We start from the raw sequence: 25855 nt of genomic DNA on the forward strand, positions 1-25855 counted from the left end.
CTATTTAACACATATACTCACTGAGAAAACATCACAATTAACCTGGATGCAACACTTGTGCATGTTTTTGTGCATATTAATTGGCACAATTTGCATATTCTTTAATATCAAATGTGCCTATATCATTAATGATATAAACTAAAGCCCAGAGTGTAAGTTCTGTTGATGCGGCATTCGACACCATCATACACCTGAACCACACGTAGGACACTCTATAGGGCGGTGCACTATGACGTCATTTGGTTACATTTTGCCTGCCAGCAAACGCATGAAAATATCGTACGTTAATCAACACTGGCCCACGATCTGCTTTGATAAAATTGCCCATACGTCTTTTTATTATCCGTAATACACACATGTATATTTAATTACAGTAGCATGCGAACAAACTTGTACGTTCAGATGCTACGAGCGAAAAACGTACACAACCGCGTATACTTATTTTAGCATGAAAACATGTATGCATTGATGGCACATACTGTCAAATGTGTTTGTTGTAAGTTTTTCGTCTAGTCTTTATATGTTCTGTTGATATAACATGCATAATGTTTTTTACCAACGGTATTAAAGAGAATTACTTTGTAATGTTTAAATAATTTATTTTATAAGAATGGATTCTATTTTGAGATTAACAATATCAGATTATCCTCACTTTACTAGCGGATACTATGGAGTACTATAAGTTCCTAGTTGGGAATTTCTCATTGACACACGTGCGAGCGCGTTCATTTTGTGTATATATTGTGACTTACTTGATGTAATCTACTGATCCACGTCGTCGTTATCTCTATTTCCCCCGAGTAGCGGCAATTTTCAATGTTCCAAAGATTAGCGAGCCCTGTTTCTTCAAGACATGTTTTGTAGACACTCAAAGATACTAAATTATCAGCTATTTAATCAGAGGTTCAAGATACTATTCGCTTATCCAACTTTTTTATTCATGGCTCTCCATATGTCTCCATTCCAAAAGTACGTATAACACCAGTTTCGAAGGTATATATCATATCTCCAGCCATTTTAAGTGTACATTTCAAGGGTATGTATGTCCCATTTCAAGGACATGAATGTTCCAATTTCAAGGTTATATACATGTCCCCCATTTCGAGGGTATGTATGTATTGAAGGGTATGAATGCCCAAATTTAAAGGGCATGTACATGTTTCCAATAACGAGGTCAATACAATGTCAAGGGCATTAAGCACGTCTCCAATTACAAGGGTATGAATTACAAGGGTATGAAATTTCAAGGGTTTATCCATGTTTTTAATTTCAAGGTTTCAAAGGCATATTACTCCCATTTTAAAAGTATGTATGTGTCGATTTCGGGGATATGAATGCCCCAATTTCACAAAGACATGTGCATGTCCCCTATTTCAAGGGTTTGTATGAATATAATGCTCTCTATTTCATGCGCATTTAGTATACATTTCAAGAGTATGAATGCCCTCACTTTGTGTGTAAATAATCTTTATTGAAACCGTATCTCGATGTTAACAGTAAAGTAACAGCAGCAGAGAGAAAAAAACTGCACTGGCAGGATGAAAACAAAATAAAAATGATTTGATTCCCTTATGTGTTGATTGGTTGCGACAGCTTGCATTTCAGGATTGTGTCTGGTCTCATTCTGAACGTGGGTGGCTAGCTCAATGATTGTTTTGTTATTATTACTCCTTAGCATATCTTTCATAACATATATCGACCGTCATGGAGTTACTGAAATTAATACGTTTAATCCTGTTTTCCCGTTTCTCCTTGTAAGGTTGCATTTGAGGAGGAAATGTTTTTTATTTACTGTTGGTCACTGACTGGGCAGGATCAATTTATGTACGCATTTCTCTGATATGTATGTCCACATTTAAGATATGTATACCCACATTTCAATGCTATGTATGTTCAAATTTCAAGATACGTATGTCCACATTTTAAGATGTGCATACCCACATTTTATGCATGCCCACATTTCAATGCTATGTATGTCCACATTTAAGATATGCATACCCATATTTCTAGATATGTATGCCCACATTTTAGGATATGCATACCCACATTTCAAGGCTTTGTATATCCACATTTCAAGATATGTATGTCCACATTTCAAGGCTACGTATGTCCACTTTTCAAAATTTGTATGCCCACATTTTAAGATCTGCATACCCACATTTCAAGATATGCATGCCCACATTTTAAGATATGAATACCCACATTTCAAGGCTTTGTATGTCCACATTTCAAGATATCTATGTCCACATTTTAAGATATGCATACCCACATTTTATGCATGCCCACATTTCAATGCTATGTATGTCCACATTTAAGATATGCATACCCACATTTCAAGGCTACGTATGTCCACTTTTCAAAATTTGTATGCCCACATTTTAAGATCTGCATACCCACATTTCAAGATATGCATGCCCGCATTTCAAGGTTATGTATGTCTACATTTCAAAGCTATGAATGTCCACATCTCAAAATATGTATGCCCACATTTTAAGATATGAATACCCACATTTCAAGGCTTTGTATGTCCACATTTCAAGATATCTATGTCCACATTTTAAGATATGCATACTCACATTTTATGCATGCCCACATTTCAATGCTATGTATGTCCACATTTAAGATATGCATACCCACATTTCAAGATATGTATGTCCACATTTCAAGATATGTATGCTCACATTTTAGGATATGCATACCCACATTTTATGCATGCCCACATTTCAATGCTATGTATGTCCACATTTAAGATATGCATACCCACATTTCAAAATATGTATGTCCACATTCCAAGATATGTATGCCCACATTTTAGGATATGCATACCCACATTTCAAGGCTTTGTATGTCCACATTTCAAGATATGTATGTCCACATTTCAAGGCTATGTATGTCCACATTTCAAGGATATGTATGTCCACATTTCAAGATTTGTATGTCCACATGTTAAGATATGCATGTCCACATTTCAAGATATGTTATCCCACATTTTAAGATCTGCATACCCGCATTTCAAGGCTATGTATGTCCGCATTTCAAGGCTATGTATGCCCACATTTTAGGATATGCATACCCACATTTCAAGGCTTTGTATGTCCACATTTCAAGGCTATGTATGTCCACATTTCAAGGCTATGTATGACCACATTTCAAGGCTATGTATGTCCACATTTCAAGGCTATGTATGTCCACATTTCAAGGCTATGTATGTCCACATTTCAAGGCTATGTATGTCCACATTTCAAGGCTATGTATGTCCACATTTCAAGGCTTTGTATGTCCACATTTCAATATTTGTATGTCCACATTTCAAGGCCTTGTATGTCCACATTTCAAGTGTACATATACCCATATTTCAAAGCTATGTATGTCCACATTTCAAGGCTATGTATGTCAACATTTCAATGCTATGTATGTCCACATTTCAAGATATGTATGTCCACATTTCAAGGCTATGTATGTCCACATTTCAAGATATGTATGTCCACATTTCAAGGCTATGTATGTCCACATTTCAAGGCTATGTATGTCCACATTTCAATGCTATGTATGTCCACATTTCAAGGCTATGTATGTCCACATTTCAAGGCTTTGTATGTCCACATTTCAAGGCTATGTATGTCCACATTTCAAGGCTATGTATGTCCACATTTCAAGGCCATGTATGTCCACATTTCAAGGCCATGTATGTCCACATTTCAAGATATGTATGTCCACATTTCAAGGCTATGTATGTGCACACTTCAAGGCTATGTATGTCCACATTTCAAGATATGTATGTCCACATTTCAAGGCTATGTATGTCCACATTTCAAGGCTATGTATGTCCACATTTCAAGGCTATGTATGTCCCCATTTCAAGGCTATGTATGTCCCCATTTCAAGGCTATGTATGTCCACATTTCAAGGCTATGTATGTCCACATTTCAAGGCTATGTATGTCCACATTTCAAGGCTATGTATGTCCACATTTCAAGATATGTATGTCCACATTTCAAGATATGTATGTCCACATTTCAAGATATGTATGTCCACATTTCAAGGCTATGTATGTCCACATTTCAAGGCTATGTATGTCCACATTTCAAGATATGTATGTCCACATTTCAAGGCTATGTATGTCCACATTTCAAGATATGTATGTCCACATTTCAAGATATGTATGTCCACATTTCAAGGCTATATATGTCCACATTTCAAGGCTATATATGTCCACATTTCAAGGCTATGTATGTCCACATTTCAAGATATGTATGCCCACATTTTACGTGTCAACTGTACATATACCCATATTTCAACCACATTTCAAGATTTGTATGTCCACATGTTAAGATATGCATGTCCACATTTCAAGATATGTTATCCCACATTTTAAGATCTGCATACCCGCATTTCAAGGCTATGTATGTCCGCATTTCAAGGCTATGTATGCCCACATTTTAGGATATGCATACCCACATTTCAAGGCTTTGTATGTCCACATTTCAAGATTTGTATGTCCACATTTCAAGGCTATGTATGTCCACATTTTAAGGCTATGTATATCCACATTTCAAGGCTATGTATGTCCACATTTCAAGGCTATGTATGTCCACATTTCAAGGCTATGTATGTCCACATTTCAAGGCTATGTATGTCCACATTTCAAGGCTTTGTATGTCCACATTTCAATATTTGTATGTCCACATTTCAAGGCCTTGTATGTCCACATTTCAAGTGTACATATACCCATATTTCAAAGCTATGTATGTCCACATTTCAAGGCTATGTATGTCAACATTTCAATGCTATGTATGTCCACATTTCAAGATATGTATGTCCACATTTCAAGGCTATGTATGTCCACATTTCAAGATATGTATGTCCACATTTCAAGGCTATGTATGTCCACATTTCAAGGCTATGTATGTCCACATTTCAATGCTATGTATGTCCACATTTCAAGGTTATGTATGTCCACATTTCAAGGCGTTGTATGTCCACATTTCAAGGCTATGTATGTCCACATTTCAAGGCTTTGTATGTCCACATTTCAAGGCTATGTAGGTCCACATTTCAAGGCTATGTATGTCCACATTTCAAGATATGTATGTCCACATTTCAAGATATGTATGTCCACATTTCAAGGCTATGTATGTCCACATTTCAAGATATGTATGTCCACATTTCAAGGCTTTGTATGTCCACATTTCAAGGCTATGTATGTCCACATTTCAAGGCTATGTATGACCACATTTCAAGGCTATGTATGTCCACATTTCAAGGCTATGTATGTCCACATTTCAAGATATGTATGTCCACATTTCAAGGCTATGTATGTCCACATTTCAAGATATGTATGTCCACATTTCAAGGCTATGTATGTCCACATTTCAAGGCTATGTATGTCCACATTTCAAGGCTATGTATGTCCACATTTCAAGATATGTATGTCCACATTTCAAGGCTATGTATGTCCACATTTCAAGATATGTATGTCCACATTTCAAGGCTATGTATGTCCACATTTCAAGGCTATGTATGTCCACATTTCAAGGCTATGTATGTCCACATTTCAAGGCTATGTATGTCCACATTTCAAGGCGTTGTATGTCCACATTTCAAGGCTATGTATGTCCACATTTCAAGGCTTTGTATGTCCACATTTCAAGGCTATGTAGGTCCACATTTCAAGGCTATGTATGTCCACATTTCAAGATATGTATGTCCACATTTCAAGGCTATGTATGTCCACATTTCAAGGCTATGTATGTCCACATTTCAAGGCTTTGTATGTCCACATTTCAAGGCTATGTATGTCCACATTTCAAGGCTATGTATGACCACATTTCAAGGCTATGTATGTCCACATTTCAAGGCTATGTATGTCCACATTTCAAGGCTATGTATGTCCACATTTCAAGGCTATGTATGTCCACATTTCAAGGCTATGTATGTCCACATTTCAAGATATGTATGTCCACATTTCAAGGCTATGTATGTCCACATTTCAAGGCTATGTATGTCCACATTTCAAGGCTATGTATGTCCACATTTCAAGATATGTATGTCCACATTTCAAGGCTATGTATGTCCACATTTCAAGGCTTTGTATGTCCAAATTTCAAGATATGTATGTCCACATTTCATGGCTATGTATGTGCACACTTCAAGGCTATGTATGTCCACATTTCAAGATATGTATGTCCACATTTCAAGGCTATGTATGTCCACATTTCAAGATATGTATGTCCTCATTTCAAGGCTATGTATGTCCACATTTCAAGGCTATGTATGTCCACATTTCAAGGCTATGTATGTCCACATTTCAAGGCTTTGTATGTCCACATTTCAAGGCTATGTATGTCCACATTTCAAGGCTATGTATGTCCACATTTCAAGGCCATGTATGTCCACATTTCAAGGCCATGTATGTCCACATTTCAAGATATGTATGTCCACATTTCAAGGCTATGTATGTGCACACTTCAAGGCTATGTATGTCCACATTTCAAGATATGTATGTCCACATTTCAAGGCTATGTATGTCCACATTTCAAGGCTATGTATGTCCACATTTCAAGGCTATGTATGTCCCCATTTCAAGGCTATGTATGTCCCCATTTCAAGGCTATGTATGTCCACATTTCAAGGCTATGTATGTCCACATTTCAAGGCTATGTATGTCCACATTTCAAGGCTATGTATGTCCACATTTCAAGATATGTATGTCCACATTTCAAGATATGTATGTCCACATTTCAAGATATGTATGTCCACATTTCAAGGCTATGTATGTCCACATTTCAAGGCTATGTATGTCCACATTTCAAGATATGTATGTCCACATTTCAAGGCTATGTATGTCCACATTTCAAGATATGTATGTCCACATTTCAAGATATGTATGTCCACATTTCAAGGCTATATATGTCCACATTTCAAGGCTATATATGTCCACATTTCAAGGCTATGTATGTCCACATTTCAAGATATGTATGCCCACATTTTACGTGTCAACTGTACATATACCCATATTTCAAGGATATGTATGTCCACATTTCAACGTTATATATGCCCATATTTCAAGGATATGTATGCTCACATTTCAAGTATACATATGCCCATATTTCAAAGCTATGTATATCCATATTTTAAGGCTTTGTATGTCCACATTTCAAGGCTATGTATGTGCACATTTCAAGGCGATGTATGTCCACATTTCAAGATATGTATGTCCACATTTCAAGGCTATGTATGTCCACACTTCAAGGCTATGTATGTGCACACTTCAAGGCTATGTATGTCCACATTTCATAGCTTTGTATGTCCACATTTCAAGGCTATGTATGTGCACATTTCAAGGCTTTGTATGTCCACATTTCAAGATATGTATGTCCACATTTCAAGGCTATGTATGTCCACATTTCAAGGCTATGTATGTCCACATTTCAAGATATGTATGCCCACATTTTACGTGTCAACTGTACATATACCCATATTTCAACCATATTTCAAGGATATGTATGTCCACATTTTAACGTTATATATGCCCATATTTCAAGGATATGTATGCTCACATTTCAAGTATACATATACCCATATTTCAAAGCTATGTATATCCATATTTTAAGGCTATGTATGTGCACATTTCAAGGCTATGTATTTCAACATTTCAAGATATGTATGTCCACATTTCAAGATATGTATGCCCACATTTCAAGGCTATGTATGTGCACACTTGAAGGCTATGTATGTCCACATTTCAAGATATGTATGTCCACATTTCAAGGCTATGTATGTCCACATTTCAAGGCTATGTATGTCCACATTTCAAGGCTATGTATGTCCACATTTCAAGGCTATGTATGTCCACATTTCAATTGTACATATACCCACATTGCAAGGATATGTATGCAAACATTTCAAGGCTGTGTGTGCCCATATTTTAAGTATACTTCCTCGGTTGGTTCAAATTCATGTCTCTATTTCAAGGGTATATATTGCCGTACTGTGTTTATCTCAAGTGCATGTATGTTTTTTCATTTCAAGGGTGTATAATGTCAAAGACAAGAGAATGCATGCTCACGGGTACATATACCCACGTTTAGAGTGTATGTGTGTCACCAATCAAGCGAATGTATGTCCTCATTTCAAAGCATATTTCTCTTCTTTTCGATTTTTAGGCATATCCCACGTGTCCCCATTTTATGAGTAAATATTTCCCTCATTTACTTTCATCTTGAGCTGGTCTCTGTTTTAGCAAATGCGAAACTATAAAAACCTTGAAAGGCTCTTTTGATTTCATTGTCCAAGAACACAAATGACATTGATACAGCATGTACGTAATTACTCGTTATACGTGCCATATTGAAAGCAGGAAATGGCCATGATACCCACAGATTAATTATATGATTCACTGAACAACAAAATAACAGAATAAATTAATAATGAACATCATATGCTAAAATGTAAATTAAATATTGCCAGGCAAAATATGTTTCTGAAAATTCAGATCAGAGTTCATATTCAGAGTATTCACTCAGCATAATCGCATTTAGTTTTATACTGTCTTTCACATGCACGTTTTCATAAAAGTGCAATATTACTGTTTCGTCGAGACGGTGTCAACAAACGGAATTTGTGATTTAATAATAAAACACGTTAATAGACACTCCGACTCTGACGTAATTGTCTATGCGTCATTTTCACATCGGTCAGTACATTGAGTGTACCAAGTGTCTTCGTGCATATTCCTCAATATCGTCTTAATAACCTTTGCGTATAAGCACATGTTCGCCTGGGGACAGTCAAACCTCAAACTACGGAGGAAATCTAAAGAAAACAGTAATTGAAAATGCAGGACTACAGATACTGTACAAATAAGATGGATTTGCTACGGCAACTCTTCTCCAATTATAACAACAATGTTTAATTTCGCAACGCGAAGAAAGAAGATTAGGATTTAAAACTAGGAAAAGATTGCGTTATTCTTACTATCAATAAAATGATGATACGATAGCATCGTGATCGCTCACTGTTATGCGTCATCTTTTCCTTTAATTGCGCTACGCACAAATACATAACACCCCTTTTTTCAGAACGACTGCAATCACGAATTGGGACCGTGGACAGTATGTCGTACTCGTAAATTTTCAATTAAGATCAGGGTGATGTATTCATGTCTTTGGGGGATTTCATATCATATTGAATTGTTATATGAAATCAGCGTTGATACCAACTAAATGGATGACTTTACGCATGCGCAGACTAAATCATATTTTGATAATACTGTCTGTTGTATTACTTTGTATATTTCACATCCTCCAAGGTATTAGTAAACGTGCTTCATAGAAACGTAAACGCAATGGTTGATTCAATCCCCGATATGAGAAAAAAACTTTCAGTTTATCGTTCATTGACCCTTTTTTCACGGTTCTGGTTACGATGACGAACAAAACACATTGAAATACGTTTCAATACAATACAGACTATTATTGTGAGTGTTAATATTCCAAACCATCTAAGCCTTACGCACATGAACATAACCTAAACATATAACCCCCCCCCCGCGCCATTGATAAAAACATGATTGCCTCGCACGCAACTGTATCACATGTATTGTTCTGAAGATGATATTTAAATGTAAATGGAATACAATATTTTCAGCGAGAAGCTATACGGATTGAGTAGGTAAATTACCTTGATCACGTCCGTGACAGTCAATATAACGTATACAGGGGGCAATACGATTCAAGGAGAGATTTATCTGATCAGAAAAAAAGTGTATTTTATCATGTAAAGTATTTATGCATAGATATTTCACACAAAGGTATTCTATTTACATTGACATACTCGGATGTGAGCTAGTAAAAGCACAGTACACGTACGTTCATGCAATGCGCTCAATACTTATTTTGATTTAGTATTTGTATAGTTTGTATTTGTATTATTTTGTCGTTATTCAGTATAACTCCTTATGTTACTGTTAATTATCAGTATCAATTGTTGTGTTGAGAAGATAATGTGTTATTTTTTCGAAGATCGTGGTGCACATGAAAGTTACACTACTTGACACCAGTTTTTCCGGTTCTGGGATACATTAGCTGCGCAATCGGACCGAGAATATGTAGTGGACATTATGTTTATCTGATGCCAACCAAACAAGGTTCATAAACTGTCACGGCGCTTGAAATAACAAACGAAAACATTTTAATGATATTTGTAGTGTTACAAATATGAGTAAACTAAGAGATGGTATGTCACTAGTCTCTGTAATTATTTTGCAATACTTCAGAAATAAATGACATTACGTGTTACGCTGGTTCCCGATCCTTGACTGTGTATGTCGCCCACAAATATATTTGATTGTGTATAATCCTTCGAGCGCAAGAATTTTTTGGTTAAACGTTTTGTCTGTGTTATTTATTTCCCTATAACTGTTTTGTATTTCGGACCAAATAGACATATTCACCTATTGGCTTGATCCAAATTTTGAACAAATTATGAAATATTATGTGAGTTGAAATGGTTAAAAAAATTGACTTTGGCGCTCACGTGGTTTATATGAACGGCAGTAAATTACAAACCCAGCCAAATATACCCCCTGCGCGTTTCGAAAAGTATAAAATAAAATAATTTACCGTATTTGAAATATGATTGGTGAAGGTCACCGTTTTTATATTCTCATGCCACATACATGATGAATACATGTGTATCTGTTTTATATCTTTTATAGCTTTTGTATTTCTTTTTATAAAGAAGAAAACCTATATCGATGCGGCCACGTTAATTTTATGAACGTATGAAATACCAATCAAGCTGGAATCTGCATCGCTAACAGCGGTAATAAGTAACTGATGTTACGAAGTATTATTGTTAGAATGGAAATGGGAGAATCTTGTTAAATATTCATAGAAAAGAATGAATATCACTGGCGACAATAGTGTGAAGTTGGAATATGTCTGAAGGGGAAAATATTTTGTGCATCAAATACAAAAAATCATTGTTGCATATTTCCAAATCTCCAAATGATTTTGAAGCTTACGTTGTGCTAATTATAATGTTGATATTTAAAATATTAATAATATTAATCACACTACAATTGTGCAAATAAATACAAGTAATCGAAATTGATCAAATATAGAGCATGAATTGAGCGACATGTTTTTTCTCGCCAATATGTTTGAGAATTATTTAGCTCATTTTAACGTGTTATATATAACCTTGAGGGTATAGTACTTTTTTTATTCAAAATGAACATTGTACTTTTAGAATCCGTGGCGCTGAATATTTCAGAGATCTATCATACGATGAATATGCATAAAACAGAGATCAGGGTTGAGATAAAAATCACACAGTCAAATATGAAATGCTAGTAAAACATCTTTAAATGTTTACCAATCATTTATTCGTTATTGCTACCTACGTGTGAAAAATGACACCACATTCTCGCAAAACACAAGCGAAGACATTTAAGGAAATTATGCAACATCGCATATATTTCTTGTGTTCTTTTTTTCAAACTACTCTGAGTTGATTGTACTGCATTTTATTCTGAAAACTGAAATTCCTTACTCTCATATTGCATGTGCAGTTGTATTGCCGGGAAAATATGAGCGTAATATTAATATCTAGCAAACCATCAGTCTTTCCGTTCATTAAATCAAGGGATTTACGAGATTATAATGTCCCTGAGAAAAAAACTTCATATTTATGAGCCCAGCGGAAACGTAAATATGTTAAATGCGTTATGTCACTTTGTTCACCGTCGGTAAATACTTAAACTGTTTGGAATGTATAATTTGCAACTGATTTAGGCAGGTGATCTGATTCTACCCGGGGCACAATCTGAAAACCGTTTACTTAACTAAAAGAAGGTCAATGAACCGTTTGGCGGTATACACGTGAAATCAGCGTCTGTGCCACTAACCAATCTACCATTTGTAATATGAAAATCAAAGTTCTTACATAGGTCAATTAAACATTCTCCAGTCGCAGATGTGTTTCATATTCAAACTATTTACATCATAAATTTAAATGTAAATGATCCCAGAGAACCCTTCTTCAATGTATTAGCCAGCAATACTGAATGCTGCTAAAATTAAAACTCGATCGAGGATGAATTTGTATAAGCAATTCAACCTGTGGCTATTGGTTTTCAGGATAATCGTGTTTTGGTTAGAAACTTGTAAATGGCACGAGTTTCATTTCTGACTTGCATCACGATCGAGTAATTACTTCACATATTGTTCAGTGAACAACTAAAGTTAATTCATTAATAATTCTATACATATCTTGTAAGATTTGAAAGGACAATCCGAGAGCCTGTACCACTGTGATTGATATAACATGTTTGAAAACCCATCCTTATCGAAGAAGAACTCTCACTCTCTACTCGCCAACTTCACACACTTGCACATTAACCGAAGCTTTAGTCTTAGCTAAGATGAAAATTCTTCTTTACGATAGTTATGTACAGTAATTGCACAATCATTCGACCATCGATGGCAAAAAGTATCATTTGTCAGATTTTACTATGAAAGTACTCATGTTTTGCTCTAAACTGTTTCCGTTTTATAATTTCCATTTTTGATCTCAACAAACCTCGTATTCTAGGAAGTTAAGAACAAATTTTGGAGTTAACAATGCCCTGGATTATAACCGAGCTGTATGGATGCATGAATAAGAAGCTAAATATATAAAACATGTAGTTTACTATAATATGTACACGAATCAGGTGCGATTTCTGTTGCTCATTGGCCCATTGTTTCACTACACAAAATGAGTAAAACAAAACGGGGAAATAACAGTGCGAACAAACGACATGGTGCATACGTTTATTTCATTCTCAGACTCAAGTAGTTTCCTTCTAAAATGATATATCTGATTATCTAATAACCATATTCAATTCAATTTTCTAAATATGAAAGTTCTTCACATTTTTGTTTTGTACAATATATCATAGATGTGTACAAAAATGTATGGGTTGACAACAATTAGGTTACTTCGTTACTACTACATTCTGCGAAATGATCAAAGAATTATATCCCTGATCTGAGGGAATGCTTCTAGTCCTGAAACACGAGACAGAGTCTCATCAGGCAAGTAAATAGTGTCCAAATTCATCATCAAAATAATTCGGCTTTAGATTAAAACACATGTGTGTTATTCATTTTTCTAGTTTAGTAGCTGTGAATCGATACGTTGTTTGAGTTTATTTCCAATGTAAGTATATCTAGCGTGTTCAGACTTGTTAAACAATTTATCATGATTGCCATGTCATATAATGGATGAAAATTCTGTCGTCTTTTCCGTATTGGCGTCTGTTACACTTACTAAGCTGGGGGTATATGATAATTGTTTTGGTTGCATAAGGTTTTGGATCTTGATGCCCAGTTACATGATGATATCTAGGAGTATAATGCTTTCATCTATTTTTAGGAGGGTGACTCGGATTGCAGTGATTCTAGCACTAAACATTAATGCCTGGTAAATCGTGTGTCCATGTTTCTCGACCTATTTATAGCTTAATGATAATTATTTATTTCCTGGTGTTTGTATCAGTCCAATTTGTCTCCACTTTCAGTGAATCAAATCAACATGTGTGAGACACGGATTTACATGAAAGTCATGCCAGCTCTCCATGAACCACGTGTGTAGTGTTCATTTCCAAACTCATTTGCCAGAATTCATTGTAAATATGCAGACTGTTCAAAAAGATATTGTTTTCTTTCACCCAAACTTTAAAACCAATACATTGTATTCTTTCGTCCAAACTAACAAGCCAAGCTTTGGCAAGCCTTAACAAGAAAAAGACTAGTTTTAACAAGCATGGCAATGCAAACATAAGAGCTGTAGGTTTTCTAATCAACTTAGGGGTAGAGCTGGGCACAGCATTGATTCTAATACATCTATCGCTTGGACAGTGTCAAGCAGCAATCGTGTTAGAAGATCACTTCATGGCAGGCAGGAGCGCCTCACTCCAGTGTTTATCGAAGTTATTTTGAATTTTCTCATCTTGGAGTTAACTTGTACTGCAGGCAGCCCTATGAATCAAAATGATTTACAGCACACGACTAGATGAAACATCATATTGGACAAAACAAAAGAGCTACCAATTAGTTGTCTTATCAACCAACCTGTTCTGTGTCTGATACACTTTATTAAAGCACTCCCTTGGTGACCACCTCAACTGTTTGGTACCAACAAACCAAGTGATAATGTCAGTCTTCACCAATGTGTCAGATACTGGAAGTGGGGGCATGTATTGCAGGAGTGTGTCAAGAGGTTGTGGCAAACACACAAGAACAAACTCATCATATATTGTCAGTAAATGACTGCAATTCAACACACACTGCCGGTGTCTCAACACTCAGCTGAATACGGATAATTGCTGATATGTAGTTGACATTGGTACATTACCTTATCAAGGGGTTACCAAATCAGCAATGTTGAACAATGTGACGGTGGAAAAAAACTCCTTTGGTGCGAGGGCAATGACATCAAGTTTGAAGCAAGACACCTCAAGGGCAAATTGAATAGCATACAGACGATTCACTGTCATGCCTGGGTCATTTTGAGTCGATGTGATGGGTTCAGCCTGTGACCCAAGCTGTTCATAGAACTATTTAACAATCCCCAGACCAGCAAGAGCCCGGCTGAGTTTTCCCAAGCAGGGCGTGGTTGCCCTGCAAGAGAACCACCCAAAAGACTTTTCATCCGACCAAGTAACACTAGACGGCCATTCACCAATGAACCCACAAGTGTTCCAGTGCATTAGCCAAGCAGGAGGCTGTACATAAACTTGAATTGTCTAATTAAGTGTACCAGTCATTAGTGACTTTCAAGGAACCGTCATCCACCCAATCCTAGTACATATGTCTTCTTCACAGAAACCTAGACAGGTCACCCAGGATCATCATATTTAATGTTCACCGATAAATTCAGTCCTTTGGGTTTGTATGAGAATGCATTCGGTGGATTACTTAAACCTTTTTAGAAACAGGCCCCACGGCCCGTGGTTGCTTAGCAACCACTACCGTGGTCTCTTTTGGCAGTGCTAAACTACTTTATACAACCCCCTATGACTAGTGTAGATGCACCTTTAACTGTGTGGTCTCGCAAAACGGTATTTTTACTAGCTCTGGCCTCAGGCAGGCACTACAGTGAAATCCAAGCGCTGTCCATCAGTCATAGATACATGTTTGAAAACAGGTCAAAGTTCATCTTGTTGATTTCTTCATTTTCAGGGCAAAGAATCAGAAATATTGCGAGGGGGAAACTGCTATCATCACCGTTCCATGGAGTCAGTTAGTTGTTCAAATCGCCTTATTGAGTGTTTACATTGTCCTTCATGTCTACCTGACAATCACAAAACAGATTCAGAAGGACTGTAATGCATTATTTCTTTGTATACGCAGAAGGTAAACAATACAAACCTGCTAGCTGTCAAACACCATCATGGTGGTCGGTAGTGAAGAGTCGCGCTAGATTGTGTTCTAGTCACGGGCTTTTGGCTCTTCGACTCGACCTTCAGCTGAAGGACACATGCCTCATAATTACCCATCTATCTAGAATATGTTTCCTTTCTGCGTGTATTGCGTCTTTCTGTTGGTGGTTCAGCCTTTATGCAGTCATATTCGGTTTTATTAACAAGTGTTGCAATTATCATCAGCAGAGGATTTCATAAGTCAGTGAGACTCAGCTTTAGGCATTTAAAACTGGCACCTAGGAACCCTCCATCCCCAAATTATCGGATCAGTTTTATTTCGTTTTGTTAAGTATGTATGCACGAAGGCGTTACGACGCGTAGTCACATATAAGGACAAATTAGAACGCTCGAGATTAGTGCAAATACGTTTTGAAATAAGTGCTGCTGTTATAATGGCTTTTTACGCAGAATCAGCAAAATGTATTGTTTTCGAATTCGATGCTAGATGTATGAAAACAAACATATACACTTTAGATAGTAGAATTCTACTCGTCCGTTTTTGACTTGCGAGCATATTTTAGTACATATGGCAGTGACGATATTTCATATCAATATCAGTCTATTTTAATCGTTTTTGTATTAGTCAATGGTATGTGGTCTTTTTTTAATTCACTGTCATTTTTTGAGAAAAATAATATGCTTAAAATGTCAATTTAGCATCGGCTCCATAGACCACAATGGAAACACATCTCGTCATAGAAAATCCACTAACATTTATTATTTCTAGACATGAACGTATACGTTGTAAAACAATGTATACAAGTTCCTTTCATCCTATGTCACCGAACACATTTTTAGATATCAGGTATCCATTAGTGAAAGAGGTGATTGTGAAGGCCGGATTATTGTCAACGAAGCCTTTAAAACCCTATGTGGGATGCCAAATGATGGTATTCCAGTTGAACTATGGCTGTGATCATAGTATATTATTACGTTGATTGATAACAATGGTAAAGATAAACAACTAATTAAAAACTGGCACCCTATTATTTCAATTAATGCTGATACAAACATAGGATCTGTATTGTAACGCGGATGGACACAATTTTTCCTAGTATTATACATTGTACACCCTGCCTTATTTCAGGAACGCGAGATTTCTGATTGTATACGCGTGATCGATGAAATTATGTCGTACACATATGAACAAAACCTTCCAGATTTGTTGCTTGCGAATGATATTCAAAAAACATTTGACTCCCTTGAATGTGATTACCTTTATCGATGTCTTCATGCATTCAACTTTGGGAAATTCTTTATAAGGTTAAAACCTATTACAATCACACTGAGAGCTCAGTTGTCGATTATGGGTACACAGCTGGCTATTTTAAACTAAAAAGGGGGTCCGTTAGGGTGACCCTCATTCACAAGTCTTTTTTGTATTAGCCCTGGAAACTCTTTTATTCGCCATTCAATGTAATCCAACTATACATGGAATTCAGATATGCGGTGAGCATGATAAGAAAACTGCTTTTCCTGACGACTTTCTGACGAAAACTCAGTGACCTTTCTATTCAATCTTTTGGAACAATTTCATAATGCATCACGCAATTTAGATTAGTAAGTGAAACAAATAGAAAAATAAATTATTTGGCAAACACTGGCCAACTGAGCCCATTAAAATGTTTAGCGTTTATGTATCATATGATAAAAATGACGAACGAACTTAAATTACATTAAATCATTAGAGAATTTAGAAATAATTCTAAATTGTCAGAGTCAGCATGACTAGGCCTTTTAGGGTAAAATTTAAGTTGTCAAAAGTCTAGCTGTCTCGGAGATTGATTTCTTGATAAGAATGACTAATATTCCAAGGGGTATTTTAAATAATAAGAAGGAGAAAATATTTTATTTTATCTGCAATGATAGAAACAAAATGCCACGCAAAACATTGATGTATAATATTTACTATAATTTTCAAGTACCTGATATTATAACTTTACATAAAGTACTGCGCATCTCCTGGATTAAAATATATCTGTAGGCATAAGTTAAGTACCCTTGGAAAGAGTTTCCCCACAAACGCTGGAAGAAGGTGGATGGAAATGTGTTGTATAAATGTTCATACAGCTATATTAACCACACATCTTGGCGACTTTTATTTGGAAGTTCTTAACGTATGAACTGATTTCAAGAATCTATCACGAAGGATATACTATGGAATAACACAAAAATCACTATTGGGGGCAAGATATATCGCGATAATGCATTACCATGCGAAATTTACAATCTATCATCCATTTCCAGTCCGTTACCAATTAACACGTATGCAAATCTGGTTGACCTGAAGTTACCCCCTCACCCAAAGAATGCCAGCCACACTGCCAGCTGTTTCTCTATATACTTGTTTTGATTTGAATGACAAATTAAAAAGTAACATCCAGGATAAAAAAAACGCACGAATTTCCTGTAGGCTCACGCTATTTAAAGAAAGAATAAATTACATTTGTTGGTGTTAGATTTATCTAATTATTATACTATTCCATTTAAGTGCTCAATTGACACTGTAGATAGGAGTATTTCATTTTAAACTAATGCCCGTATTTTATCATATACAAATGAAGATTTATATAGAATGAAATCACTCAAGGTTGATCACCCTCGAGTATGTTCCTTTTGTCAGTTAGAAGTAGAAACTATGAATTGCATATTTAAATTTCTGAAGCCACTCAAGGCCCTTCTGGACTGAAGATGAATGTGTGTATCAATAAAAAATCCCAAATGGCCTCGTAGTTTGTTAATTTGTTTATTTCTTTTTTTTCTTAGTTTCTATTTTCTTGTGTATTAAAATGTCTTGAAATGTTCTGGGTACGGTAACCTCATATTTTCTTTTTTGTAAACCCCTGTGAAATGTATTACGTAAAAAAGAATATGACATTATTTTTACTATTGAATAGCATTCTATGGCGGTCGTCGCGCCGCGCATGCGCAAAATATAAGTTCCACATTCACAAAAATTGCTACTTCGATTATTGCGCTTTTAGCGAATACAGAAAACGAGACCAATGTTTAACAAGGAAGAGAACATTGGGTTGTGTGTAAATTACTGTTTGTCGACCCAAAACGTGCTTTTTTGACTGAACATTGCCACACCGATTTTCTAAGAAATTGTTATGATGACCCCATATTTTTATTTACGTTCTTCAATCTTGTAACATGAAATGTTATCTATGTAATAATAAAGAAAAAAATGTTTTATTAGTTGAAAACATTTTTTGCGAAGCATGAATAGTACTATTTTAAGTTTCGAGGAAATTCGGTACATAACTAGAAAAGTGATTGAATGAAGTGTTCAGATACATTCTCGTCAGTTTCTGTAAGCAGTCGTCGTAACGACGCATGCGTAACATCAGGGTATCACTAAAGTATCGTAACGACGCACACCAAACGTCAGCTTACTTAAAATGTCGTAATGACGCATGCTAAATATCAGGGTACAACTAGAACGTCGTAATGACGCACACCAAACGTCAGATTACTAGAACGTCGTAATGACGCGCGCCCAACGTAAGCTCAATAGAACGTCATATCAATGCACGCTAATCATAAGGGTACTACTAGACAACACACGCTAACGGTCATCAGGACGTCGCAGCGGCGCACGCTAGATGTGAGCTGACTGGGTTGTCGTAAAAGATCAGCTTTTTGAAGGGTGTAACAGTCGAACAACGCGCGCTAAACGCTAGCGGACTAGAGCGTCATAACAACGCAGCTAAGCGTAAGTTGACTAAAACGTCATAATAGTAACAACGCGCGCTAAACTGTGCCCACACTGTATGAGCACACTCGGTCAATATTATATTTAACGCGCGTTTTAAAAATAAGTCACAGTTGCGCGATATTTAAATACAATGGTGATACTCCGTGTATGTCTTTACACTGTTGTTTGTCATAGTACACTGTGTGGTATTTACGGTTGACTGTTACTTGTATAAACAATTATCTGTGCATTGTTGCGTCAACATCGGTACACGGTTTTTTTATTTGAATTCCGGTAAATACAACCGACCGTTAATAGAAAGTCTAATTGGTATGATATTCACTGGATGTCGTACGTATTCTGTATTATAAGAGAGGGCGTTCATGTTGCATGTTGCGAAATTACAACCTACGCTTTAATTAGATTCAATTTATGCTGAAACTAACATATGTTGATGTCGAGCACGATGATGTAGTTTGTTTTAATGCAAGAATATATCATGATATCAAGATCATGGATTCAATACCTCGATGACATTATATGGTTTTGACGTACTCGGGATCGTACATTTCGTATGAATCGTGATTAATCACAAAAACGCATAGTAATCGGTCTAATGCATTTGAATTTTGCCAAACATTGCTTTCTTTTTTGATCATATGGAATATGAGAACTACTAAGTGGTAATATGTATGATTTTAGTTGTCTGGTGGAAATACATACGTTGTATCTTGCTTAATGTAGACCGTAACTGCATAACGTGTTCCTTCACTTCGTTTCAGGAAGTTGCAATAATTATATAAATCACGGATTAAAATACCCAAGTGCCCAGATTTCAACATTCAGTGTCTAGAAAGTTATTTGTAAATTGTTTTGATGTCAAGAAATACTACAAATTTTACATTTTCATTATTCGTAATTGTGACAAAATGTGTTTCCATTGTTGTATATAAAAAAACTATTGTGTCTTTCTTAACATATTATTCGACATGTTTTTTTCTCCAAAACAGATTCTTGGTGAACAGATTCACAATGTACTGAATAATACTAAAATAAATAATTATAGGCATATTTTGACTTATGTTATATGCACTAAATGTGTGCTCATTTTTTCCATTAAAATGCAGTATATAATTTAGCAGCATTCGGTTGAATGGCGAACGTGTACTGAGCATGCTCCAGCGCTTGTGGCAATGCATTGTGGGAGCGACAATCATATAGAATATAATGGAAAAATGACCTCATTAATTACCTTGATAATGTGTCACAATATAAAAGCATACGACTTTTTCAGATCATATCACTGACAAAGATTTGTTAGATATGATAAAAAGTTTTTATCACAAACAAAAAAACTACTTTTAAAAACAAAGAAAAAGTGATCGCATGTTTTCAATTATTGAGTTCACATGCAACACCACCGTTTCATTTTATTTCATTTGCTGTATCTCAGTGCCGTGGACAAATAATAAACAATTTCAAGTTTGCTCTTCACCGCCTTGAACTGGGCTTAGCCACGTTCCGTGAACTTTTCACACTACTTCACGTGTGTGATAACTGGGCGTTCAATAACTTGGTAGATTATGAACAGTGTGGAATTTCCCATGACGATCCTCCAGTCGGGCGAAATTACCATATGCTGAGCTAAATTAAACGAACTGCCATGTATTGATTAGAGTGTGGAGAGCCGGTGTTCTTTTGATTTGATTTTTATTTATGAAAAATGTCGCAGCAGATTACGACAAAGACAGATAGTCGTTAGTCATCTACGGCGACGACTGATCGGTGGTAGTGACAATCTCCTACTAACAGTTAAGTGCTTCATGTAGACGGGCGTTGAGGTCAAGGTGCAAATGATTCGAAAGTAACATATTGAAGATCAAACGGAGTCAAGTCGATACAAATGCAAGCAGCGTATAGCGTGTTTTTCAATAGCTGCCCTGTGAGTGTCGTTTCTTCGACGTTACTTTTACTGCTAATACAATTGCAATTTCGCAGATGAGTGGGCGTCGATTTGGTGCGCGAGAATGTCATAAATCTTTTGACACCGCCGTGCTTTTTTATCTCGTTGAGCGCTGTAGCGGACGTTTGCTCGGGCGCTTAGAAAGGGGGAATATATATTATTTTATTTAGGTTTACTGTAGCAGTTTTTCAAAATACGTCACCTGATTTCGTTTGGATTCTTTCATATATTCATCGATCTTGATGATCATTGATCTATCGATGATATTTGTATACTGTCGTTTCAATACATATATGAATGAGTGGAGGAGTGAAAATCAACTTACAAAACACACACACAATATCAGCATCACAAACAAACACACACGGGTGAAAGTAAAGCCATTAGAGGATCCAATACTAAACATATGGTTGAAATATTTCAATCAAACGGAGCGTTCAACATTCACGATTCAATCAAACACTTCTGATAAATAAAGGAGAGCGTGTTTCAAATGTCGACTGCGTGCTTAGAATTTAGAAAAAAACAGTGAGAATAATTAAATACATTTCAAAATTTACAGATTTCCCGTATCGTAATTGCGGTGAGCGCACGAGCGAAAGAGGTTGTCGTGTGGGTAAAACCATGTTGTTGTGTTCTGAGCACGATCCCAACACGCGTCTCTCAGGTAATCCAAATGCGGGAGTGCTAGCCGTTAAACGTATTGCGGCTAATCAAGATAAATTTATACACACTATTTTGATTAAGAAAATCTGTTATTTCGATTAGTGCTTTGTCGGGTTTAATCCCACTACAAAGATTCGGATTAACCCTCGACCTTCTGTGTGTATTAGATACATAATATCAGTGGTCGTTTAGTATGGCGCAATATGTACGGCAAATATATCATACCTTGCTTCAAGATTCGATTTCAATATAAATGTCATGTTATGTGAATTATTGAAATTATTTGTTTGTGCGACCTTTTGACCCAAATAATATAACCGATTTTGCTGTTTCAGTAACTTTCATGCTCAGCATGATTTTTTAATGTTAAGTAGTCCACTCATGTCTAGTCTATTGTGTTAGAAATGTCACGACAGACGGTCGGATATTTATAGAGCCATGTTGTGCTACTACGCGGTGTGAAAACATGCTTACATCCTCTCTGAAATCAGCGGTTTCTAATTTAAGATATGTTTCCAGCGAATGACAATGATTGATCAGATTTGGACGGCGCCTGCTATTATTATGTTTACCTAGGAAATAAAGCTCACGTCTACCACTCGACACCTGTTTCCAGAATGTATTCGCGCCTGACTCTATATGTATGACCCAGGTCGATGTTACGTCAGAGTTTGGATGTGCACGTCACTGCATGTGATGTCACTTCGATGAGCGTATTTCCAATTGACCACAGTGCACTGTCAATACGAGCACTCGTAATTATTGTCAAACGTTTCACTAGTTAGTCATTGGACAATTGAATTATCAATGTCTATTGTGAAAGTGAACACATGCCCATTAGCGTATATGATGCCCATTTAGATAGTGTATTTATTAAAGATCGAAGACAAAACAACAACCTCGAGTAACGTTTTGAAACCCCAAGTGAGAGAAAACCCCATTAACACCATTATCGGTTATTTGAAAATATTTTTATGTAAAAAAAAAAGTACAGCGACTGTAAGACCCAATTTGATTCCCTGATGAAGCTGTTTTAGGTCCAGCTGCGGTACGTTCTAATAATTGAAAACCCAAATTGCCAACAGCTGAAATGATATAACAGTTACACATGCAAACAGTGACATTAACTAGCGTCATAAAAAATGGCGCCATATAATAAGTAGTTAGGGTAGGGTATGTTGTGGCTCTCTTAAATAATGCAACTTAGATCAACTAAAAACATTCACGAGAAAATTCCGTTATTGACGGTTTCCATGTACTGCATCACAATTACCCTCACCTCTGTTATAAAAAAATAAATATAAGCGTGCCGTTCATCACGAATAAGTATCACAACAGAAATTATAGATATTCCACCTTTTCCCGCAGTCAATGTCATCTTCGCAGTGTGACAAGGCTGATACTTCATCCAAGTCATGAAACACATTCAGCGTACACGCAACGGTAGGTTAAAGTGTTGTAAAACATTCCCACCCGTGTGCTTCGTGTATTTTTTTTTTATCCGCGAACCATTTCACACTGGGGGGTTTAACTATGACACATCTGAGCACGACGAGTAAAATGCTCTCTCCGCCTTTTTTTAACACCCAAGTCGTCGTATTTCACGTAAAACAAACAGTGTATTTCATACGTCACACTTGTCGCATATCGAACACGACACGGCGCGAGCACTGTTGCACATGACCATGCATAGCATTTTCAATGCGTTCGTGATGTATAATGGGATTTCATTTGCCGTACAATTGTTTTTGATTTGTAATTGTGCAAATTATATGACTTTACGGATTAGGACTTTGGCAAGAGAACGCATAAATGGAATACCAAACGTCCTCAATCACAGTACGCAATAGCTACGGATCGTGAACAGTCATTACTTGGACTTTAAACCAAATTAACAGCAAAGTTTCGGCTTAGTTAGTAACTGCGCAAATGGAGTTAAATATAGTAATTGGCACATGTTCCATTAAGGCGCATATGTGCGTCGCCTTTTTAACAAGTACATATGGCAGTTATTGGGTAAAATGGTTGTATGGTGCCGTAGTAAACCATTTTTTTAATTTCCTTGTGTCATTAAAATAACTACATTACGCCTTGGATTTTTTTTACGAGCCTAGCGTGTGCATGATAATTTCACGTGGTCCCGTGCATGTTAAAGTAGAGTATATGGAAAACAGGGTAGAGTTGTTAGGTAATAAACCGGTTGCTGTATAGAGTCCTGAGGTCAAATCCGGTATGTGCGTGGATGCGGGAGCCCTTGTTACACAGGCGCAAAATGCTTGTCGTTGAACGGAATTAACCTAAAATAACAGTGAATTGTATTAAATTGAATTGAAATCGGGAGTCGAACATGCAGCATATGGACGCGATTAGCTCGGACGATGTACTGCGTTATTACGGGGTCACAGAGAATAGCACAGCTTGCCCGCGATCTGTTGTGATTCAATCTCTGAATACATGTTTTTCCCTGTGGTGCCAGCTAGCTTGACTGCGCCAACCCCAATACATAACACTTTCACCTTATAAATATTCATTCATTCATTCATTCATTTTGAAAAAAACCGGGAAGACATTTGGGACAGAGTAAGGATAAGCCTGAAATGAAAAAATATATGACATTTCTGTTGAAATTACGACGCCTGTGTACTTATTTTTCACCTTAAATAACTTGATATTCCATATATATATATATATATATATATATATATATATATATATATATATATATATATATATATATATATATATATATATATACTATACTATACACGCATAATCACTGTCTAATCAGTATTTAAGTAGGCTAGGAAAAGGAATATGTGCCATATGGTCCATATCTCTCCATATCGGAATCCAGGTACTCAGGATCATAGCAACCTCTAGGCGAATGAGATGTGAACAATTGAGACATATTTTGCGACTTTTAAAAGGTGTGCCCGTATGGTTAATCTGACATCACATTTGCCTTACGCATTGAATGGGTAAGTAAGTAAATTAAAAGTACATACAATGTAGACAGTAATATTTCATAACTCAAGGGTGAGGTTCTCTTCAAATAACATCATAAGGTTTTCAAAACCGAAACCAAGAAAATACAGATGTTTATGACTCCTTCAAGGCTATCTGAAAAGATAATTCAGCCTATCAGTGTCCGAAAGTACAGAGTTGAATGCAGCAACAATAGCAATAAAAAGAACCAAACCACGTGTGTGCACTAAAATCACTTAGTGTACATGGGTTATGCTTTGCAAAATATGTTCGCGAACACATTCATTGTCAAACCACATTTGTTGAGTTTTTGAAAGCTTCTCAGCATGATCCACAAAGATAAAAACACGCATGCCCAAACTTGTTGACAATGATTCTATTTTTAAATATTACTGTTATGATTTCAGGTCAGAGTTTATACCATATTTAAAAAGTTTCTGAAACAAAAATAAAACACTGTACCAAAAATTGGACGCGAACATGTGACTCATCATTAATTGGCTAATTAGTATATTTATTGCTGCATCATCTGGGTTTCCAATTCTTGCACATACATCCGTGTAGTTTCCACAATATTGACTAATAACAACCAAAACAACAATAATAATAATAATAATTTTGTTTCAAAACGCAACAAAAGCATCCGCTACTAAACGCGAGACACAAGAAAAAGGCGTACCATTGAAGATGACATCTGTCTGTGGATTTTAGTGTAGTCGGAAACAACGGGCTTTTGTGAACAAATTACCAACTCAAGGTATATCAAACATCATCTTTTGAACGCTGAATGATCAGTTTTTTTAAGAAGAAGGCCTACACGCAGACGGACACACAGCAGCCATACAGACAGATGAATGTCAAACACAGCACCATCCCACTTTGCCATCAGTATTCTGGTATTGTAGCTCATAACATAGCAAGGTATTTTCAAATCGATAACGAGCTTTGACGATTCAAATGACTTTAACCTGGTGTGTCCTTAAGATGACAATGTACACAGTCACTACACACGTTAGACGTTGAATTCGTCAGATTAGACATAAAAAGACTTGACAGAAATGATACAACG

Source organism: Saccoglossus kowalevskii, chromosome 10 (assembly GCF_978046115.1).
Source record: "Saccoglossus kowalevskii chromosome 10, keSacKowa6.1, whole genome shotgun sequence".
Classification (NCBI taxonomy): domain Eukaryota; kingdom Metazoa; phylum Hemichordata; class Enteropneusta; family Harrimaniidae; genus Saccoglossus; species Saccoglossus kowalevskii.